Source organism: Chiloscyllium plagiosum, unplaced genomic scaffold (assembly GCF_037043375.1).
Source record: "Chiloscyllium plagiosum isolate Xiang-an unplaced genomic scaffold, Cpla_swu_hap1 HiC_scaffold_45, whole genome shotgun sequence".
Lineage (NCBI taxonomy): Eukaryota > Metazoa > Chordata > Chondrichthyes > Orectolobiformes > Hemiscylliidae > Chiloscyllium > Chiloscyllium plagiosum.
Genome location: NW_028270183.1, coordinates 50,120,953 through 50,142,352, shown reverse-complemented (window position 1 = coordinate 50,142,352; position 21,400 = coordinate 50,120,953). Strand labels below are relative to the sequence as shown.

The following is a 21,400-nucleotide window of genomic DNA, read 5'->3' as shown; positions in this document are numbered from 1 at the left end:
TTATAGTCCAACAGGTTTATTTGGAAGTACAAGCTTTTGGAGTGTGCTGTGAGTTTTAACTTGATCAGGATTATCTCTATGGTAATGGTTATAATGCTCTGACCACTTCTACGGAGCCAGTGCAGGTCAATTGTAACAGTTATCAATAAATTGTACCTGAACAGAATGTCCCACAACAGGATGTGCTCTGGCACTCAATGCCCTTAAGTTGTGTTTTTTTCTTAAAGCCCCTCATGCATCTGGCAATCTGGCAATACAATTGAAGATATTTTATACAGTAACCTTACAGTCTCAATTGCCATTTCCAGTCCATGAAGCAGCCAGTTACATGCACCAGTGACTTGAATTCTGACGACAGCATTTCCCTGGCAGGAGAGATTGAAGAGCATGAAACTGTCTTCTCTGGAGTATCTAAGAAACACTTGAAATGAACAAAATTCTTCAAGAGCTCGATAGGACAGATACAGGAAGGATGTGCTCCCTGGCTGGTGTGTCTGGAATTAAATCAGCACTAACTGTGGGATCTTTACCCAGCATCCCCTTTAGCTGCATAAATGTTTAAGATATATTTGCTGCTCTAATTCCACTCTCTTGATCATTCCCGTTTGAAACTGCTGTAGTGTTGGGGGCCATGCAAATTGATAACATTTGATTCAATCAATCCCAACACCCCTCTGTGTCTGTGTCTCACTTTTGTTCACCGAGACCGTCACTCAATCTGACCCCTTCACAATCCCTGCTCTGATATTTCCGTAGAGGGCTCAGAATTAAATGTTCACAGAAGGACAAAAGGAGGCTGATGGGCTCATCACCTCACTGAATGCCATTCTTTACCTTAACCCCATAAACCTTCCCATTCGTCCTCTCCAATAACTGTTCAATTCGATTCTCTTCATTGTACCTGACTCACCACACTCTTTGGCAGTGCATTCCTGACCATAAACGTTCTCTGCATGAAATTGTTTTGTCTCATGTCACATGTGCTTCCTTTGTCAATCCCTTTACATCGGTGCCTCCTCATTATTGATTCTATCATGCATGCGAACAGTTTGTCCCAATCAACTCTCACTGGATCCCTCTTGGAGGTATCTTTACCCAGTATCCCCCGGGATGGTGAATATCATCTCTTCCTGTCACAGGAGACGAGTGCGAGACCATTCAGGTGCTCTCACTGTAGGATTGGGTTCAGTACACCATCCAGCCTCACTGTACTCCAATGAATACAGACTGGGGAGAGGCCATTCACTTGCTCTGAGTGTGGGAAGCAATTCACTCAGATATCCAGCTTGATGAAACACCAGCGAGTTCACAAGGAACCATAGCGATTGGATTTGTTTTGTTTGTTCGTGGGATCACAGCATCACTTACTGGGGCAACATTTGTCATCCATTCTGACTGCCCAGGAAATGGTTCAGAGTCAACCACATTATTCAGGGTCTGGATTCACATGTTGGCTGGTCAGGGTCAGAATTAATAGTTTCCCAGGCCCAATGACATGAAGAGTTGATTTCTGGTCTATTATGCTATTTCGGAAATAATAATGAATAATTTTTGCAGTTGAATTAAAAGTGCAAGACCAAAATGGGTTTTATTCTGATTGAGCATGTCCTCCTGTTTTCTCAGTTGCTATTGACAATCTCATTCCCCTCACACCAGAACCTGTTCCACTCTCCACAGATGCTGCCAGATCTGTTGAATTTTTCCAGCAATGTCTGTTTTTGTTTCTGAATTCCCAGCATTCGCAGATGGTTAGTTTTTCATATTCATCTTGTCTGTTGCAGAGGAGTTTATTGATGAGTTTGGAGGGTTTTGAAAATTGCAAGTTAGGCCACAAATCAGCCATGATCCATTGAATGGCAGAGCAGGGTTGAAGGGCTGAATGGCCTCCTCCTGTTCCAATGAAAGTTGTCCATCTGCAGCTTTTGGCAACATTTCCCCTCACTGTTCGCTTCACCTCCATGTCTAATACACTGTTACTGACTGAACAAACTTCCTGTGTTTGAGCTACACCTGCTAATGTTCAGTGGCTCTCTGTCTTGCCACCCAGGTTTAACTCTCATCATGGAATGCTGTCTCGTATTACTGCGGGAATGCCCACAAAGGACTCAGCCTGGAGTCTGTATCCCCTGGGATCGACAAACCCAGTTTATTTCCTTCTTCCTCTTTCATTCTGGCTATTGAACTCTCGGTTTCAATCCATTCTCCTGTCATGCTCTTCAGCATGTCCATGTGGGTGAGCTAGAGGCAGCTGGGATTTAATGAAGGGAAGTTGGGATTAGGCGGAAGCACGAGGAGAGGTGACAGCAAAGACCATTCTCATTGTAACGGCAGAGTTTCTCCATGACCCAGTGAGTGGTGAGGCACCTGAGATTATTGAGGAGGCCAATTCAATCAGGGATTTGGGAAAACACTCAGACACTGACCTACCCATCTGATTGTTAACTCAGACAGAAATACAAAAGAAAGATACACATCCAGATAGCAACTTTGATTTGGGGCAATGAACCATGCTTCAGACCCAACCTCAAATCTCTGAACCCTCAAAAACAAAGCTTCCTACTTATGCCAGGTTGTCCCTCAGCCTCCTCTTTTCTTGAGAAAAACATTTTGAGTTGTTAAGCCTTTCCTCGTGATTATAACCTCTATGTTCCTGTAAGATTTGTGACGAATCCTTTATTATTTTTCTGTTCCTTGTGAGTGATGCCAGCAGCAGAAACAGTTCCTGACCTATGCGGGTTTCGGTTGGTGTATTTGTATTTACAAATTCATTCTCATCCTCACGTACAGTGTGAAATTGCTGTAAAACAGAAGGAAAGGATTGAGTGAGAACCAACAGAAACACAAAGGCAGCATGTCTACCTGAGCTGAATGAACCTGCCGTTAGGAAAACGTGATGACAATCACAACTATTTAGAGTCACAGAATCCCGTAGGTGCAGAAAAAGGCTATTCTATCTATCGAGCCTGCAATGACCTGCTTTCCCACCCTACCGCCATAACCCCACATTTACCATGGCTAACCCAACCCGCTGAACCTGCACACTACAGGCCATGTTGCCCGGCCAATAGAACAAACCTGCATATCTGTGGGAGGGTCACAGATTACATCCAAATGGGCAGAATTGCGGATGAAGGTTTACGAATACTTCAATCTGACATAAATGCTCTTTTTAAAAATAAAATCTGGGGGAAACTGCAACCAGAAGGATTTCCAATTATCTCTGGAGGAAGAGCATTCAAAACTCGTGCCATTGACCCGGGGGACGCAGTGAAAGTTACAGCGGTCTGGGAACCATCAGAAATGTAACAGGTTGTGAGTAAGGTGGGGATGAGACGACAAAAAGACAGTCTGTCACATGGGGGAAGGCAGGAGAGATTAAATTGCAGAAATGGTAGTCCCTCAAGGCCACGGGGAATGGCGTTAGGGCTGGGAAAGAAACCAGGAAACAAGGTGAGCAGCTATCAAAGAAATACATTGAAAAAACAGATTATAACAACATGGTGGGCAGAGTACGCAGTCTGACGTTATTGCTCTGAATGATGAGGACAGAATGCTGTAAAGCCTGGGTAATTCTATTACAGCCAACACATACAGGATGGGCCAAGTGGCCTATATCTGTGCTGCAAATTTCTGATAAATTTATTCCGACATTTAGAGTTCAAGTCTGATGATGCTCATAAATTCTGAAATTTGACTGGAGTTTAATATTCTAGGGAAATGTCAAATAAATCACATTGATCCCATTCTGCAGACTTTAGTCCATTGCCCTGCATGTTCCAGCATTTCAGTTACATCCATGTCCTTTTATTCTAATGTGATGCTGGTTACTGCCTCTGCCACCTGTCTCCCACCATCTCCGAGTTAAATGAATTCTTTCCCCGACCTTTCTGAGAATTAGTTTCAATCTAAAACCTCCAGTTACCGACCTCTCTGTTATAAATAGCTCCTTCCTATCCACTTGATCTGGATTCCTCAGCATTTTGTCACTTCAATTATATCTCAGCTCATCTTCCTCAGTAAACATCCCCAGCCTATCCAACCTTTCCTCAGAGCAGAAATTTTCCAATTGTAGAAACATTCTGATCAGTCTCCTGTGTACCCTCTTTGGTGTGATCACATCAACCCTGGAATATGGAGATTAGAAATGTGTGCAGTACTTTAGCTGTGGTCAAACGAGTGTTCCTGACATTTCCCGTGTCACCTCCGTGTTCTTGTGATTGTCGCTGATACAAGAAGTGTCCTGGTTTTTCCACATGGAACTGGATGTGCACTCCATGGGGCTGGAATTCCCTACCATGTGTTTATTTGTTAACTAACCCTAAATTAACTTCAAATTAAAACAAGATTATCAGCTACACACCAATCAACTTCTTCCATTATACTCAAGTCACCTTACTTTTAAAAATCTCTTTAAAATTATTACTATCTAAACACAACAGGCTTTAATTTGCTGATCAAGTATTCAGATGTCTCCACTGTTACAATCACTTGAAGATTATCTTTACCTTCAGCTACATTTGGTGAATTGATCACTGATTGTAAATATATGAATATCAAAAGGACTTGAGTTTTATGATGATTAATCCAGTCTGACATTCTTGTTGGTTAATATCTTGAAGAGAACTGTCCTCAGAGCTCCAGCTGTGCTCTGACTTCATTCACAACTGGATGTGGTTGGACTGCAGATCTTAGATCTGTTCTGTTGTTTCCCGGATTGCTTCACTCTGTCTCTCACTTGCTGCTTATGCTGTTAGGCACACAAGTAGTCCTCTTTGGTAACTTCATCAGGTTAACACCTCATTTTTAGGTATTCATGCTGCTGTTACTGACACGCCCTCCTGAATTCTCTCAGTTGAATAAGGATTGATTCTCTGGTTTGATGGTAAGAGGCAAGTTGGGGAATATGCTGGGTAGTGATTCTGTAAGTTTTGTTGGAGTACAATTCTACTGCTGTTGGTGGAAGGAAAGAGCTGAACTCTTGCACTGTAAGCCGTATATGCAAGAAGCTACATGCAGTATCATGAACACTGATAGACCAAGAAATGAAATGTGAGCATCACTGTGCAATGATGCAGGATCACAACTGCAGCAAGGGGAGATTAAGAGCCAACTTGACATAGGAGTAGGGAAAGAAGCTGATCAGATTGTCTCATTCATAGTCACAAAGAGACTCTGAGATTTTTGTACTGTTGGAGGTGAGGGTAGAGGAGGTTGGGGAGATGGAGAGCCCTTCAAAAGAAACTAATCTGCCTGAGAGTTATGGGATCGACTTGATTGCCATGCATTTAATAGAAAGCTAATTGAAACTGTTTTTATCCCCAAAAGATAACAAGACAATAGAAACAAACCCCAGAATACATGGTTCAGAGATGGATGTCAATAGCCCATCAACATCCAACTCTTGCAATCATTGAGCAAACGTATGTGTAATTACCCTGTTCTGATGAACCAGAAAACCGCTGTTCACTCTGTGCAGATGGACAGCGATGTGGGGAAGGATTGGCCTCGTGGTATTGTCACTAGACAGTTAATCCAAAGCCCCAGATAAAGTTCTGAAGACCTGGGTTCAAAGCCTACTGCAGCACTTGGGGGAATTTGAATTCAATAAAAAAAACTCTGGAATTTAAGAATCTAATGTTCACCATTAATCGCTTGTCAGAAAAACCCATCTGGATCACTAATGCCCTTTCAGGAAGGAAGCTGCCATCCTTACCTGGTCTGGCCTACATTGTGACTTCAGACCCACAGCAATGTGGTCGACTCTTACCTGTCCTCTGGGCAATTAGGGATGGGCAGAAAATGCTGCCGTGCCAGCGACACCCTCCTCCTGTGAATGAACAAAGGGAAATATAAGTCTCTACCCAATGTGAATCTGTACACGTTCAACGATGTTGTGAACATTTCCAAAGCTAAGTTCTCTATATGCAAAACTGTATGAACTGCCAAAACTATTGTTCATTACTTGGTGTGTACAAGAGAAAATAAATCCTTCAACTTGTGGTTATGAGTAAATTGACTGGTGTCTCAGCAGGATGGATGCCTGAGTGAATCCCTACACCCCCCCCCCCCCTCCTCCACACACACACACACACACACACAGAACAGGTGAACAGCTTCTCCCCAGTCTGACTGGTTTGGCCAGTTTCCAGATGGGATGGGTAAAGTATTCCCTTCTGGTATTCCCCACATTTCCAGAGTCTGTCCCTAGTCTGGCTGCACTTGTGTTTTGCCATTTCAGATAAATGCTAGCAAACTGTTACACACACCGTTACACCCTCCCCCCACACCCCCCACCACGCCCAGAATCCAGTATAAAGCAGTAAACATTATCTCTTGCTGTAGGGGGACAGCCTGTGTTGGTCTGAGTAGGAACACTGAGCAGATTTATGACAACTTAATCGGTGACCAGAGCAAGTTAAGCAAGTCCAATAAAATGCATTATAGCACAGAAAGAGGCCCATCAAATCCAAGCTGGCTCTCTGTAGCAGAATCCAACATTCTCATTCCCCATCCGTACCCCAAACTCTGCGATTTTATTTCCCTCAGATCTGATATAATTGTTTTTATCAATCATTCATCTTCTCCGCTTGCACCACTGTAATAGACAGCATGTTCTGCATATTTCCAGCCAATACAGTCAGCAGAGACACTTACTCATCTCCCATTGTCTCAAAACCTCATATCTGGTCTTAATTCTTGTGCCATCACCTATCAAATGCAGATATTTTTGTCTGCTATATCTAGGTCTGTTATAATCTTATACAGCTTTATCAAAAATATATTTAACTTGTTTATTTCAAATAAAATAGCAATTTCTTCAAATCAATCCAGTGACTGCATTTTCTTCATCAGTGAACCACTCCAGTAAGTCTACTCCACACCCTGAAGATCACTCATATCCTTCCTTGTTAATGTCTGTTTTGTTCCACAAATCCAGACGACACAAGTTTTCTGTACAACAGCAGTAGCTTTATTATCGGACAGCTGGCAAGAATTTCGAAGCATCTCTAAAGTAGCCGAGTGTCTACCTAAACAGACTCATCTTCACGAATCTCTGCCTTACCCACAGAGACAGTGTATTTAATAAGAATTAGACAAAGGCATATCAGTCACATGGGCGATTGCCATTACGTAGTTTAAAGCTGGTAATTATGAATTTACAAAGCTTGATGAATGCCAATGCCCTGTGATAATGTGTGATGGATTACAGAAACTGATTATCGTATTGTTCATGATTATGTGTTGACGGGAAGAGATTAAGGCAGAAGGGTTCTTCCTTCAGTAAATGTGGGATTCACTTACCTAAGCTCATATGGAGGGAAGGTAAGACAATGGGAGCGGGAGGCAGTTTAACAGGGTTGTGCCCAGGACTGTCAGTCTTGTCTGGAAAGAGCATATTCCTCTGTCTGGGGTTACGGGAGAATCCACATGTGTGGCTGCAAGAGGTTCTATTTCGAAGATACAGTCCACCTCACCCCAACTGAGGTGTTCAGTCTGTATTGTAAGAGTACAGGCCTTGTACTCTTACAATACGGCAGTAAGACCTTTGGCATGAGAATGTTTAACCCTTGAGTCGCCAATGCATCCTGAAAGAGAAGCAAAGTATGGAACAGGCCCCTCTGTGGTATTTTAACTTCCTCATCCTGACCAGGAATCTGTTGACCACAATTGGATGCAATGATTGACTGTGACCTAACTAGAACTTTGTCAACGGTCAGCATCTTTTCCATGAGTATGTTATCATTCCCTCTATTAATGAAGCCCAGCATCCTATACGTTTACTCAAAACACTTTATGTTCTCTCTTCTTTAAGGATTTGTACACATTGTCCCCCATTCCTGCTCTCCTGCTCTCTGTGTCTGTGCCATTCAAATATATATTCCCTTTCTACATTGCTTCTCTCAAAATGCATCAACTTACTGTGTGTTCTAAAGAAGAAACATATCCACTCAAAATATTATCTCTCGCTCCACACATTCTCCCCCCTGGAAAACAGAACAGTACAGCACCGGAATAATCGGCCCACCATGTCTGTGTGGATTATGATGCCATTCCAAACTGATTCCATCTGCCTGTATATGATCCATATCCCTGACAACCCATGCCCGCTTATGTGTCTGTCGAAATGCCTCTTAAACATTGTGATTGTTTCTGCTTTTACCATCTCTCAGGCAAGTACATTCTAGTCACTGACCACCTCCTGCATAAGAAACTTGTCTGACACAACTCCCTTTTAACTTGCACAGATGTTGTTGGGAATGCTCAGCAGGTCATGCAGCATCTGTGAAGAAATATCAGTTAATGTTTCTGGTCCGGTCCCCCTTCCTCAGAAATGTTAACTAATTTCTCTTCACAGATGCTGCTAGAACTGATGAGCTTTTTCAGAAACTTCTGTTTTTCTTTCTGGTTTACAGCATCTGCTGTTCTTTCGGTTTTCATTCCCTTTAAACTTGCCCCCTCTCCCCTTAAATCTATGGCCTGTGGAATTGGTAATTTCCACTTGGAAAAAGATTCAGATTATTCACTCTGTCTGTGCCTCTCGGATCACTCAACAGCCACCTCTCCTAATCCAGGCAACATCCTGGTAAACCCATTTCCACCCTCTCCAAAGCCTCCACATCCTCCTTATAATGCGGTGCTCAAAACAGTACACAATACTGCAAAGGTGGCCTAATGACAGTTTTATATTCAGTCCCCTGACAGAAGAAGGCAAGCCTGCCATCCACCTCCTTCACCACATTCAGGGAGCTGTGAACTTGCACCTCTGTATATCAATGCTGCTCAGGGCACTTCCTTTTAGTGTACACATTCCTCTGACAATGAGCCGCCCAAAACGCATCACGTCACACTTGTCTGAATTAAAACCTATCTGCAATTTCTCCGCATAACCTTCCAACTGATCGCGTCCTTGATGTTTCCTTTGACAACATTCTTCACGATTCACAACTTCTTCACTTTGTGCCATCTACAAACTTGCTAATTAAATCGTTTACATTTTCAGGCTAATCATTTATATGTATTACAAACAACAGATGTCCCAGCTCTGATCCTTGTGGAACAGAGGCACTGGTCACAGACCTCCAGCCGGTAACATACCCCTGCACATCTGTTGCGGGGGGAAATATCAAAGAGGAGCCTTGAGTTCTGTGCTGAGCAGCACGACCAATGTTTATTCAGAGCTCCTTACTAATGCATGATGGAAGAGTTCCCTCTTTGGAATTCTGTGACTCCCCCAGCCAAGTCCAGCATTTTGATGTGTTTCTTTCATACGTTCCACTAATACTTCCCCCCTGACCCGATCTCCTGGGTTCGGGATGTCAGCTCGGATGTTTATGAGCTCCCTTTCCCAGTCTCTGATTCTCTGTCCGTCTGCAACTTCCCCTCTCAGCTCATGCAGTTGCTTTGTCAGTTCTTACACAAATTGTTTCACCCTATCCTTGCCATTGTACATCTCCTGCCCTCCCACTACCATACCCTCTGGCATCTGCATAGTCCATCCGGTCACTAATTCAAAGGGGGATTGCTCAGTTCCCTTTGCTGGGGTTGACGTCAGTTTCATTAGGATTGTGGGGAGGACACTAACCCATCCCTGCCTGTCTCTGTCAGGGCCTTAGTCAGACTAGCTTTCAGTGTCTGCTTCATTCCTTCTCCTGTCCCTGAGCTCTGGGGGTGGTATGTGAGATGGGATTTCTGCTCAGTACCAAACAGGCCACAGAGCTGCTTAACTTAGTTTCCTGGAACGGGTGTCCGTTGGTCAGAATCTGCAGGGTAATGCTCCCGCCCACTGAGTAAACCTGTTTATTAAGACCCAGCAGGATTTCCTTCCCTGGGATTGGGATGGGGGTGTACGTAAAATCCATCTGTAATTGTTCCCGTGGGCCCCTGGGTCCCTGCGGCTTCCTGCATTTTATCCTGATTGTTTTCCCTGGCTCACACTGTGTACAGACTACACCCCTTTGACAAAACCTTCTTGTTCCAGAACACCCCTGTAGTTGATCATCTGATATTGCATTTTATCCTGCTCAATATGGGCCAGCCCATGATATGTTTTTCATAATGTTTGTCTTATACAGTGGCACTGCTGGATCATCCTATGTCCTATTACTGCCCCACCCTTTTCCCCTTCCTGTTTCTCCTGCTATGGGACTGTTTCTGGAAATGTCTTTAAACTTTCCTTTCTCACTTCTGTAGCTGCTGCCACTGCATCCTCCTCAAATGTCTTGCACTGTTTCAGTAAGTATGCTACCCATGCTCACTACCCCGTTGGTGTGGGGTTTCTACTTTCCTGTGAGCTCTAATCTTCATTATTACTGCTTCCTGGGAAAGTTAGCTGCTTCCACTAACTCTCTGATCTGTCCTTCATGCTCAATGTGGCCCCCAGACAGGGTGATACACCTTCACCGAGCCCAGTCCTGAACTATACCAAAGGCATGCTGACTGTGTGCATTTTGCCTCCCTCACCCCTGGTTAATGTCCGCGCTTCTGCCAGGGCTCGTGATGGTTCTCTATTTCTGGATAATTCCTCACAAAATTCCCACAATAATTAAACAATCCTAAAGTTTGCCTGATCCTTTTACAGTGTGCGGGTGGATAGTTTTATAATCATAGTTTTTGTTCCCGCTGGGACTGTCCCCTCTCCCTTCCTGATTTGATCTCCCCAATATGATGTCCCAGTTCCGTCTCTCCCTACCTTTCCAGTTGCACTCTCTGTGCGTTATGTTTAAGCATAGCCTGGCTAACCTGATCCAATACTCTGTATAATATCTGGATATGTTCTTTCTCACTGTTTGAGGTGATGAGGTGTTGGTAAGATCAGTGTGACTAAATCCATCAAACACACATCGGTGGGATATACTGGAATATTGCAGGATCCCTGAGGTAATAGTATCCTGGTGGACTGTTCTCCTCAGTCAGTAAACACCACTTTCATCTGCCATTCAATGTCCACAGGTATGGACCCAGACTATTTCCAGCTTCTGTCAATCTATCACTCTCACAATTATTGCCCCCTCATCCCCAGTTTTGTTGAGATCCTGTTTGTGTGGGGAGTGAGAGGGCCATCGATCTCTACAGGGTCGATAGATAACAACCCACTTTCCTGTTTGAGTTACGCACACTGCTGAGTTCGTCCGAGCTATAACCTACCAGATTCTTTGACTGTCCCAGTCTCCCTGCAATGTAGCTACTCCGGAGAGGTTGCCTCTCCTTTTCTTTCTGTCCCAGTCCTGGCCGGAGCATCCCCATGTTTAAATTCAGGTGTTGATGTCAATAGTTGCATGAATAGGAGCAACTCCCAGAAGGTCCCTTCTTGAGTTTCACACCTCCATATCTGAATACATTTTGTCATACTCCCGGTCTACATCGGGGCAGGTTTACTTCATCCAGCTTCCTAGGTTCCCTCTCTGTCTGCTCTCATTTTAGTAATTGGGGGAGTGAGGGGTAAATGCTTATCGGTAACTGACAAAGATGCTCCGGTGTTAGCATCATGCAGTTTTGGCCCTTCAACAGCGCGTCAATGAATATTCATGGGCTATGCATATACTTAGGTGAACACAGGCCACTCACAATATGAACACCTATCTCCCTCTCTGTGCCTACGTTCCTTGTCTATGTGCCCTTTCCTGCTTCCCTTGTAACATTGTGGGTCTGATTACCCTCCCTGTACTGCAGCTATTCCCCTGTGTTTCTGCATTTGCCTCAGCTCTCATGACGCAATTCAGAGTGTGGTTAGAATTATCTCCCACTGGGAGTCCCATGTTTATAATTACAGTTAAATAGGATCCCATGTCATCTTTTAAACACATCAAACCTATTTCATCGTCACAGGTTGGGGTTTGGTAATCTTCCGTGGTGCTTACACACCTCAGGCTTCCTCTCTGTATAATCCTCGATATTATCCTTGGGCCCCTGAGTCACCAAGGTTATTTTAGCCCATTCAGCCTGTCCCGTCCGCAGTGTGTCCCTGCAATATCTGTAAATGCCTGGAGACACTGATCGGCTGTACTCTGGGAGGAACCGGCTTGTATCCCATCCTCTCATTGCAGGGACAGTTTCTGTTGTACACTTCAGGGCATCTTGGCCCGAGGGAGGGTCCATACATCATCTTCGGTGAGACTGTGTACCTCTACTAATTCATCCATATTGTCCCAATAAGGTCCATTATTACCATTTTTTCTATCAGGCTGTGTGTTCATCCACCAACATCTGTCGTTCAGTGGGTGAATGGTTCAGGTTTAGTTTCTGTCAGTTCCCTTTGTTGCCCCCCCTCCTGTCTGTCCAAGTTTGAGCTTTGATGCCCAGCGATGCTATAGACACGGCCTTCTGGGCCTTACGGGGCGGTGGGTCATCCCACCCATTGCCGTCCCTCTGTTCATACGTAGGCGCTTTGTCATCTAACCCGTTCCTGCCAGTGTCACCATCCTCACTGCCTTCTGAGGAGAGAGAGAGACTAGGTACCTCCCCCACTGTAACTACCACCTGGCCCTTTGGATTTAAGGCTTCACATCTGAGAGCCACCACCTTCACTTGTTCCTGTTTCTCATAATAATGTAATATGTTCCATCATTCCTTGAATAAAACAGAACAAAATGTGAATTTGGTTTGACTTGAAATTTTAATAATTTGACATTCACTTCACTTATCTATAGAGGTGAAAATTGTACTGTGATTATTTAAGTGAATTTAACGTGATCATACAATGAAAATAACTCTGATAATCAACGACAATGAATGAACTGAATAATATGTGATTACTTGTCCCAGTTCTTGCATTGAAAATTCGATTTTATTTTAATGCTTGTCACCCATTACGTCATGCATTGTTATTAGGGAATAAAGTAATGGAAGGATATCAGAGAAAATAAATAGACTTTAATTTTAGCTTCACTGCAATAATGAACCAAAACAATATTTGGAAATATGGTTCAACGACATAACAAAGTTTCCAGTGTCATTATTGACATGAAAACTATTTTAGTTTGCAAGTTGTTTTGCTCTAAGAATAATTGGAAATGAATTGTGATTTGGAATTCACCATTTAAAATATATTTTGAAGAGAATAATCAGATGCATTTTTGGAGGAAATTAGGAATGGAAATAAATATATATTCATTGATATTAATAGTTTTAAAATGTTTAGAAGTTGACTGGGATTATTTGATTGAGAGAGGCTGCATGATTATAAAGAGCAATTCGCCTTTTTCATTGCATTGTTGGTTTCACTAGAATCTGTTGTGGTCTGAGCTCTTGTTGTGTGCAGTGGACTGTCACGAATAGCTTAATTAACTTGCGAGTCTCAGATCAGGTTTCCTTTGTCTGTAAGTCAGTCTGTAAGTGAGCAACACACCTCCTTTTGTGAGGGGAAACAGATTCTCTTCAAAGGAAATAAGTGGCAGATCACTCTGAGAATGGTTTCTAGCACACACCATCAGCAGGGAAGGGTTTTTTTTCTAAAGATTTCCAATCTCTATCTACAAATCTGATTTGTCAGTTTGTGGAGGATTCAGCCCCTTTGTTCGGAGCTGTTTTATACAAGCAGTTGGTTCATTATGTCTTTGCCAAGAATGTTGTTTACTTTTCCCTTTTACTGTGATTCTGCAGGTTAGAATATTCTGAGAGTCAATAATGGTCAATAACTGAACATTGAATGATTGTGTTCCTATCAGAGCAGTGGCCTTGTTTTCAGCTAATTATTCACTTTCCATTTCCTAGTTGTGTTGAATGTTCCAGAACCAGACTCTGAGCAATATTTCCATTCACTTGTGTTGGATTCACTGACAGCCACATGGTCAGTCAGTTTCAGGAGTTTGAATTTAATAATCATCTAGAATTATGATTCTATTGATGAAATTATTCTCGATTGTCAGGAAAAACCCATCTCAGTCACTGATGTCCTTTAGGGAAGGAAGCTGCCATCCTTACCTGATCTAGTCTACATGTGACCCCTGACCCACAGCAATGTGGTTGACTCTTACCTGCCCTCTGGGTAATAAATGCTGCCCATAGCCAGTGGCACCTACATCCAGTGAATGAATTTTCAACAAAGCTCTTAGTCCTGGGTCATGTGAGAAAGAAGCAGGTGGAGACCATTCAGCCCCTCAAGTCCACTCCATCATTCAATAAGGCCAGGCCTGATCTGTTAGTGATTGATGTTCCATCTTCCCCCAACGTCCCTTAGCAAGAATCTATCAACCTGTGTCTTAAAAATATTCATTGAGCCCACCTTCTGGGGCAGAGAGTTCCAAAGTTGCACAGCCCTCTGTGAGGAAATAAATCTCCTCATCTCGTCCTGAAAGAGTGAATCTAATTTTAAAGCAGTTCTCTCGAGTTCACGTATGACCCACAAGAGGAAACATCCTGTCCACGTCCTCCTTACCAAACCATTCAAGATCTTAGACCCTTCAGTCATGTCATCCCTCACTCTCACAAACTCCAGCTGAAACAAATCCAGCCGGTTCAACCGATCCACATTTTATTACTGTCACGCTGGGTTGAAATTCTGTGTTGTGTTTATTATGCAGTGAATGCGTTGTTCCACACTGTGGGGTCTAAGAGTCAACGTGAGCAATACTACCTTTCCTGTCTCACTGTATTACATATATCTTACATCACTGTGGTGATCCCATCCCTCCCTACCTCATATAACCAAAAAGAATGGCAGAGAGAGATGAAGAAGAGTTGTTACAAAATTTGTTGACGCCTAAAAGGTACTTGGTCTGTTTGTAGAGATTGCATTGTAGTTGAAGTAACCAGTTAATGAAAAGTTACTGACAAAATATTTTAAGTGGAGTTGCTATTGGTGATGGAAATGCTGCTGGTTGGTATAAGAGAAGGCTGGGGTGAATACTGTAATGATGAGAAAGTTGAGCAGGGTAACCTTTTATCTTTGTCAATAAGAAGAGGCCGAGATTGCAGCTAGGACAGAGTTGAAGCTGTTTTGATCTTGCAGACATTATTTTAATATTTATTTGATGTGATTTGATTGTCATTGGCTGGGCCCAGCATTTATTGCCCATCCCTAGTTACCCTTGAGAAATTGGTGGTGAGCTGTGTTCTTGAGCTGCTGCAGTCTAGCTGCTGTGGGATGACCCACGATGCCATTGGGGTGGGGATTTCCAGGACATTCACCCACCGACAGTGAAGGAATGGCGATATATTCCCAAGTCAGGGTGGGTTAGTACCTTGGAGGGGAACTTGAAGGTAGTTGTCTTTCCATATAGCTGTTGGCCTTGTCCTTCGAGATGGAAGAGGCCATGGGTTCCTTGAGTGTTGTTAGGGCTGCACTCATCCAGGCAAGTGGGGAGTATTCCATCACACTCCTGAATTGTGCCTGGTAGCTGTTGGGCAGGCTTTCAGGAGCCAGGAGTTGAATTACCCTTGTAGCCACTGTGTTTATGTGGTGAGACCAATTCAGTTTCTGATCAATGATTATCCCCAGGATAGTGTTGATAGTGGGTGTTCAGTGATGGTAACAGCATTGAATGTCAAGTGATGGTGGTTAGGTCATTTCTTATATGTGATGGTCGCAGCCTGCATCTGTGTGGCATGTATGTTACTTGCCCCTTGTGAGCCCAAACCTGGATATTGTCCAGATTTTGTAGTTCTTGCTGTTGGACTGCTTCAGTACCTGAGATGTTAATTATTTATCAACGTTCAATAATTACAAAATTATGCAAATTCCTTTTTCTATCAAATGTCATGGACTGTATCTTGTGGTCACTCTGATATTCACTTTCATTATGTCCTTATTTTCTTCATCATTCAGACACAAATGTTTGAATATCGATCAGGATAAAATTAAATAAATTAAAAACATACGTTTCTACATGTAAGCTAATTGAATGAAATACATTACTTCTGTATTGTCTGCATTTTGAGCAAAAGTCATTTCTTTTCAATAATTACTGAATGGCTCATTTATTGTCCTCAATCCATCAATCTAGCTGTTATATTTTAGTCTTCAGTTTACCGATCTTAATGATGTCTAATCAACATCAGAGCAAAGTGCTTTTAAAATATTGAGTCAACTTATTTGTTCAGATTACAACATTTATTATGAATTCATTATCCTTATAATAATTACAGAATAATTTGTTTGTCTTTCTAACGTGTATAGTCAGATCCATATTTTAATTTAATCCATTGTTTCATTTAATCCATTGCAGCAATGCTATTGTTTTCAGGTCAACTATCCCACAGTGGAACCAATGATTTTGCATCCAACACACTTTGAAAACTGACTTTTGTTCATTTGAATAATCACAGCAATCTCAGCCTTATAAATTCAGAGAACTGTAATTACTTTTCACTGCAATGATTGCTGTTCATGTCTACACATTGCACAGTCACATAGTAACATTAAATATCTCCTTCTTTGAAGTGCACTGATACATTTTCAAAAATCTGTGTTGTTAATATGTAATTATTATTCAGTTCAGTAAGAGGTATAAATGTTCAATAATAGCTCCGTAAATGAACTGATGTGAATATATTGCAGTGTACAAACTCTTCATCATTGTGAATATCAATTTTTATTTTAACCATGGAAACACAGTTGAATTAATTTAATTATATTTCACTTTAATGCTCGGATTCATTGTATTTCTAATCACAATAAGAGTGAACTATTTCATGTGACACAATTATTTAAAATTTATGTCTCTTTTTCATGGACAGAAAATAGAATTAACACCCGTTTTTGCTTTCCTGTACCCATCACAGTCAAGTTTGAATTGTAAAAAGTTAGACTGATACAGAACGGAAACAGGCCATTCAGCCCAACTTGGCATTCCGGCCAGGTTTCCGAAACTAAACTAGTCCCATTTTCCTGTGTTTGTCCCATATCGCTCTGGATGTTTTCTATCCATGTAACTGTCCAAATGTCTTTTAGATATTGTAATCGTACCAGCTGCTGCCTTTCCTCTCACAGCTCATCTCAATATGCCAAACACGCGTTGTGAAAAGAGTTGCCCCTCAGATCCCTTTTAAAACTTTCCCCCTCACCTTAATAACATTCATACTTTAATCAGTGACCTGAAGCAAATAAATTCAAGATATTGTGATCATTATAATGAACAACAGATACAAGTTGAGAAAATGTTGGATTGAAAAATAATTCAATTGACACTTAGATATTTTCAAATCAACTCTGAGGTGCTTTGACACATCTCTGTTTAAGGTAGGAATTGAACGCCTGCCTTCTGTTCTATTAGTACAGACATTACCAGATCCCTCCATAATGTTCCCATGCAGGAAGGGCAGGACTATAATCACAAACTTACTGTGGTTACTCTCAGGGAAATCTGCTCAGATATTTATTGTGATAATTGGACTAGGATTGTATTAGACAGTTCCAGTGTGTAATGGATAAAAAGAATTTGTAATTTCTAATAATGATGGAACGAAGCGACAATGATCTTAAATAAATATAAGTTTCATGATAATCAAATAATTCAATATGTTTGAAGCAGTTATTCACATACATAAATTGAAATTAAACTGCTTTGTAAAGCACATGATTTGGAAATAAAGCATTGGTCATTCAATGTGACTACTCAGCGAAAGACAACTTCCCTCAGTTTCACAAAATTGTGATTTCTAAGAATTCAAGATTTATTGTAAAATAATAGATCAAACATTTGTTAATTCTGGTTTGTTTACACAAGAACCACATGAAATTTAAATAATGTTTAATGTGAAAAATGGTTATCTCTTTTGTAATAATCAGAAATATAGAAATGTTAGCATTGAAGTGAAATACAATCAGTACAAGAATGCAAAAAACTGTGGATGATGGAACTCAGAAACAAAATCAGTAATTGCTGGAAAACAACTCAGCAGGTCAGGCAGCATCTGTGGGGAGCATTCAGTGTTAATACTTTGGGTCCAGTGACCCTTCCTCAGAATGTATTTTTGCTCACAGCCAATTCAATCCAACTAAGCTCCCACACTGAAAATTATCTTGCTAAGATTAAGAGAGTGTAGAGTGCAATATTGTTTGTCAGTTGATGTATTGAACCATTGTTCCACATCGGCAGCTGGATATATTGCATTTAAACAATGATTACCAGTTACACATTCGCAATAATTAGTTTTAAAATGGCTGAAACCAAATTTAAGGTTGATAAGAAAATCCTTATTGCAATGTAATTGTGCAGTATATCGGAAAAAACTGAAATAGTGAAGTGAAAAATAATTAGCCATCTCTTAATTGATAAGGCTGATTAATAATCCATCAATTAATATGAGAATTCAAATGAAAGAGAATGAGATAGTTACTATGAGTGTTGGGTGAGAAAACGTTGGTTAATTGCAGGTGTGTTGACCTGAAAATAATATTAATATTTCATTATGACACTGGCATTAAAAAATAATGGATTCAACTAAAATGAGAATCTCATGATGGCGTGAGAATTGAAATGACAATTAAATTAGATTACTTACAGTGTGGAAACAGGCCCTTCGGCCCTACAAGTCCACACTGCCCCGCCGAAGTGCAACCCACCCATACTCCTACATCTACCCCTTATCTAACACTACGGGCGATTTAGCATGGCCAATTCACCTGACCTGCACATCTTTGGACTGTGGGAGGAAACCCACGCAGACACAGGGAGAATGTGCAAACTCCACACAGTCAGTCGCCTGAGGCGGGAATTGAACCCGGGTCTCTGGCGCTGTGAGGCAGCAGTGCTAACTGCTGTGCCATAATGTTAGAACTCAACACTTAAAATGATTCAATATATTCAAAGCAGTTTGTACTGGATATTCATTAAGATCAGTAAACTGAGAATTAATTTGAAAACAAAAACCACAACTTCAGAGATTATTCATCAGGATTGTTATGTCATTGAAAAAAACCTCATTTATTCAAGAATTCTGCATTTCCCTCATTTTCTGTCTTTTTTCCACAGTGATCTGCACTGGAACCCTTCTTTTCACGATACAAATATATAGAAGTGACATGAATTAAAATCTAATTGGGTGAGTTAATAAGCTTGCAGATGATACAAAGTTCAGTGCAATTGTGAATAATGTAGAAGGTTGTCAAAGAATGCAGCAAGGAAAAGATAAACTGCAGCTATGGGCAGAGAAATTAAAGATAAAGCTTAATCCATACAAGTGTGAGGTGTCTCATTTTGGGAGTTCAAATGTTAAGGAAAAGTAGATAGTTAATGGCTGGACCTTGAACAACTTTGTTGTTCAAAGGGATCTTGGCATTCAAGACCATGGCTCCCTGAAATTGTCCATGCAAGTAGATAGGATGGTAAGGAAGGCAAATGGCATGCTTGCCTTTATCGGTCAGGGAACTGGTTACAAAAGTCAGGATATCATGTTGCAACTTCATAAGACTTTGGTTAAGGCATACTTAAAGTATTGTATTCACTTCTGTTCGCCACATTACAGGAAGGATATGGAGGATTTGGAGAGGGTACAGAGGGCATTTACCAGGATGCTGCCTGGATTTGAGAGGCGAGAAAAAACTCAGGCTGCTTTTTTGTGGAGTGGCGGTTGCTGGGGGAAGAATTGATTGAAGTCTATACAATCATGAGATACATAGGTAGAGTTGTCAGTCAGGAGGTTTCTCACCAGAGTTGCGAACATCAGAACTATGAGGCATGCATTTAAGGCTAGGGGGAAAAGTTCAAGGGGCATGTGAGGGGCAATTATTTTTTACACAGGGAGTGGTAGATGGCTGGGAACTTCAAGGGTCGGTGGTGGAGGCAGATACATTAAGGCTATTTAATGTTCATTTAGATAATTTGGATGGATATGGATCAAGGGTCGGCAGAAGGGATGAGTTCCTTTTGCATTATGTTCAGCATAACGTTATGGGCCAAAGGACCCATTCCTGTGCTGCACAGATCTTTGAGAGAAAACTAATGTCTCACTCATATGACATTTAATCTAATCAATATTTAGCCACTGGTGTCAGAAATAGAAAGAAAATAAGTAGAGAACGAACTTGACTATAATCTAAAGTTAGAGTCAATGACATTTACAGAGATAATTTTTTGATTTTTTTTAAATTATAAGATTAATAACTTTGGAGATGAGTTGAAACCTTTTGCAGTTACTGATGTACTGAGCCAAAATTACCCTTTTTAAACTGAAGAGTGGACTAGAAACCTGTTAGAAAACTTGAAAATATTCAGTAAGGTGTGATGCACATCATATTTTAATCCATTGATTATTACTGTCAATACTACAATAAAAAAAAACAGGTCTACACCAAAAAGCATCGATTTTCCATCCAATGCTCATTGGAAATATTGGAATATTGCTCATTTCAAAATCAAGTAATCACAGCCTCATCGATTAAGAGATATCTAATGACATTTCACGAATAATTACTCTTTATTTCGAACAAACACATTGGGAAGTTTCTTATTAACATGCAGTTCACTGACAGCATACTAATAATTTAGTTATTGCTAATATCTAACCACTGATCAATCTAGTAAAGGATAGAAAAGTGGAATTATGGCTCAGTACATCAACTGATGGGAAGATATTGCAGTGTTCACTCTCCCAATTATTGTGAATATCGATGTATATTTTGATTGATTTGATTATATTTTTCTTCAACACAAAGATTTATTGTAATTCTGATCACAGTAAGATTTAAATATTTTAAAGCTAAAAAAATTTAAATTCGTGACATTTTTTGTAAACAAAACAAAAGAATTTACAGGTGTTTGCTCTTTCCTTTATCAATCAGAATACATTTGGAATTGTTGCAAGTTATACATTTGTGGAAGGAAGAGAATATGTCTGCAGCTGAATAGTCACAGTGAATGACCTTTTCTTCCGATTCCGTCCGACTGCTAAACATTCTCATTATCTTTTTCTTTATAAGAAAAACTGCTTTAAACGTATTCAGCAGTTGTATTTTTTATGAATTTACAATAAGCTCATGATATGTCGATTTATCTTTCTTCCAATTATTCTGATATTAATATGTAAGTAAGAGCATATGTGCTTAGTACCGTCATTATTGTGAATTACAAGTTCATTCTCAGTCCATTACACAGAAACAGTCTAATTAATTCCCAGCCCAATTATCGGAATGAACGCTGGTTAGTTTTCATTTGATTAACCCCAATTGATAATAATCCCAACCTTCCTTGCTGGGAAGATCATGAAAGGCACTTGTGTAGCTGTCGTAGTGTGTCTCCTAAGAGACCAGATAACCAGATGCAGAGCCATAGCCTTGAAAGCTCGTGCTTCCAAATAAACCTGTTGGACTATAACCTGGTGTCATGTGATTTTTAACTTTGTCCACCCTAGTCCAACACCGACATCTCCAAATTATTGTTGCACAAAGGAATTCTCGTAATTTTTAAAAGAAAATATGACATTAATTAAGATCTTTAACACACGATTATTAATCCCGTCCTAT

The 21,400-nt window shown here is 41.0% G+C and overlaps 1 long non-coding RNA gene across 1 annotated transcript in view; it reads left to right on the top strand.

Moving 5' to 3' along the window:
• Positions 1-21,155, top strand: part of LOC148136658 (uncharacterized) — a 44,168-nt gene extending 23,013 nt beyond the window's left edge. The window contains exons 3-4 of the long non-coding RNA XR_015754440.1: positions 18,912-18,981; positions 20,720-21,155. This is a non-coding gene — a long non-coding RNA (uncharacterized LOC148136658). The remainder of the gene's footprint in view (positions 1-18,911; positions 18,982-20,719) is intronic.
• Positions 21,156-21,400: the final 245 nt, after the last annotated feature.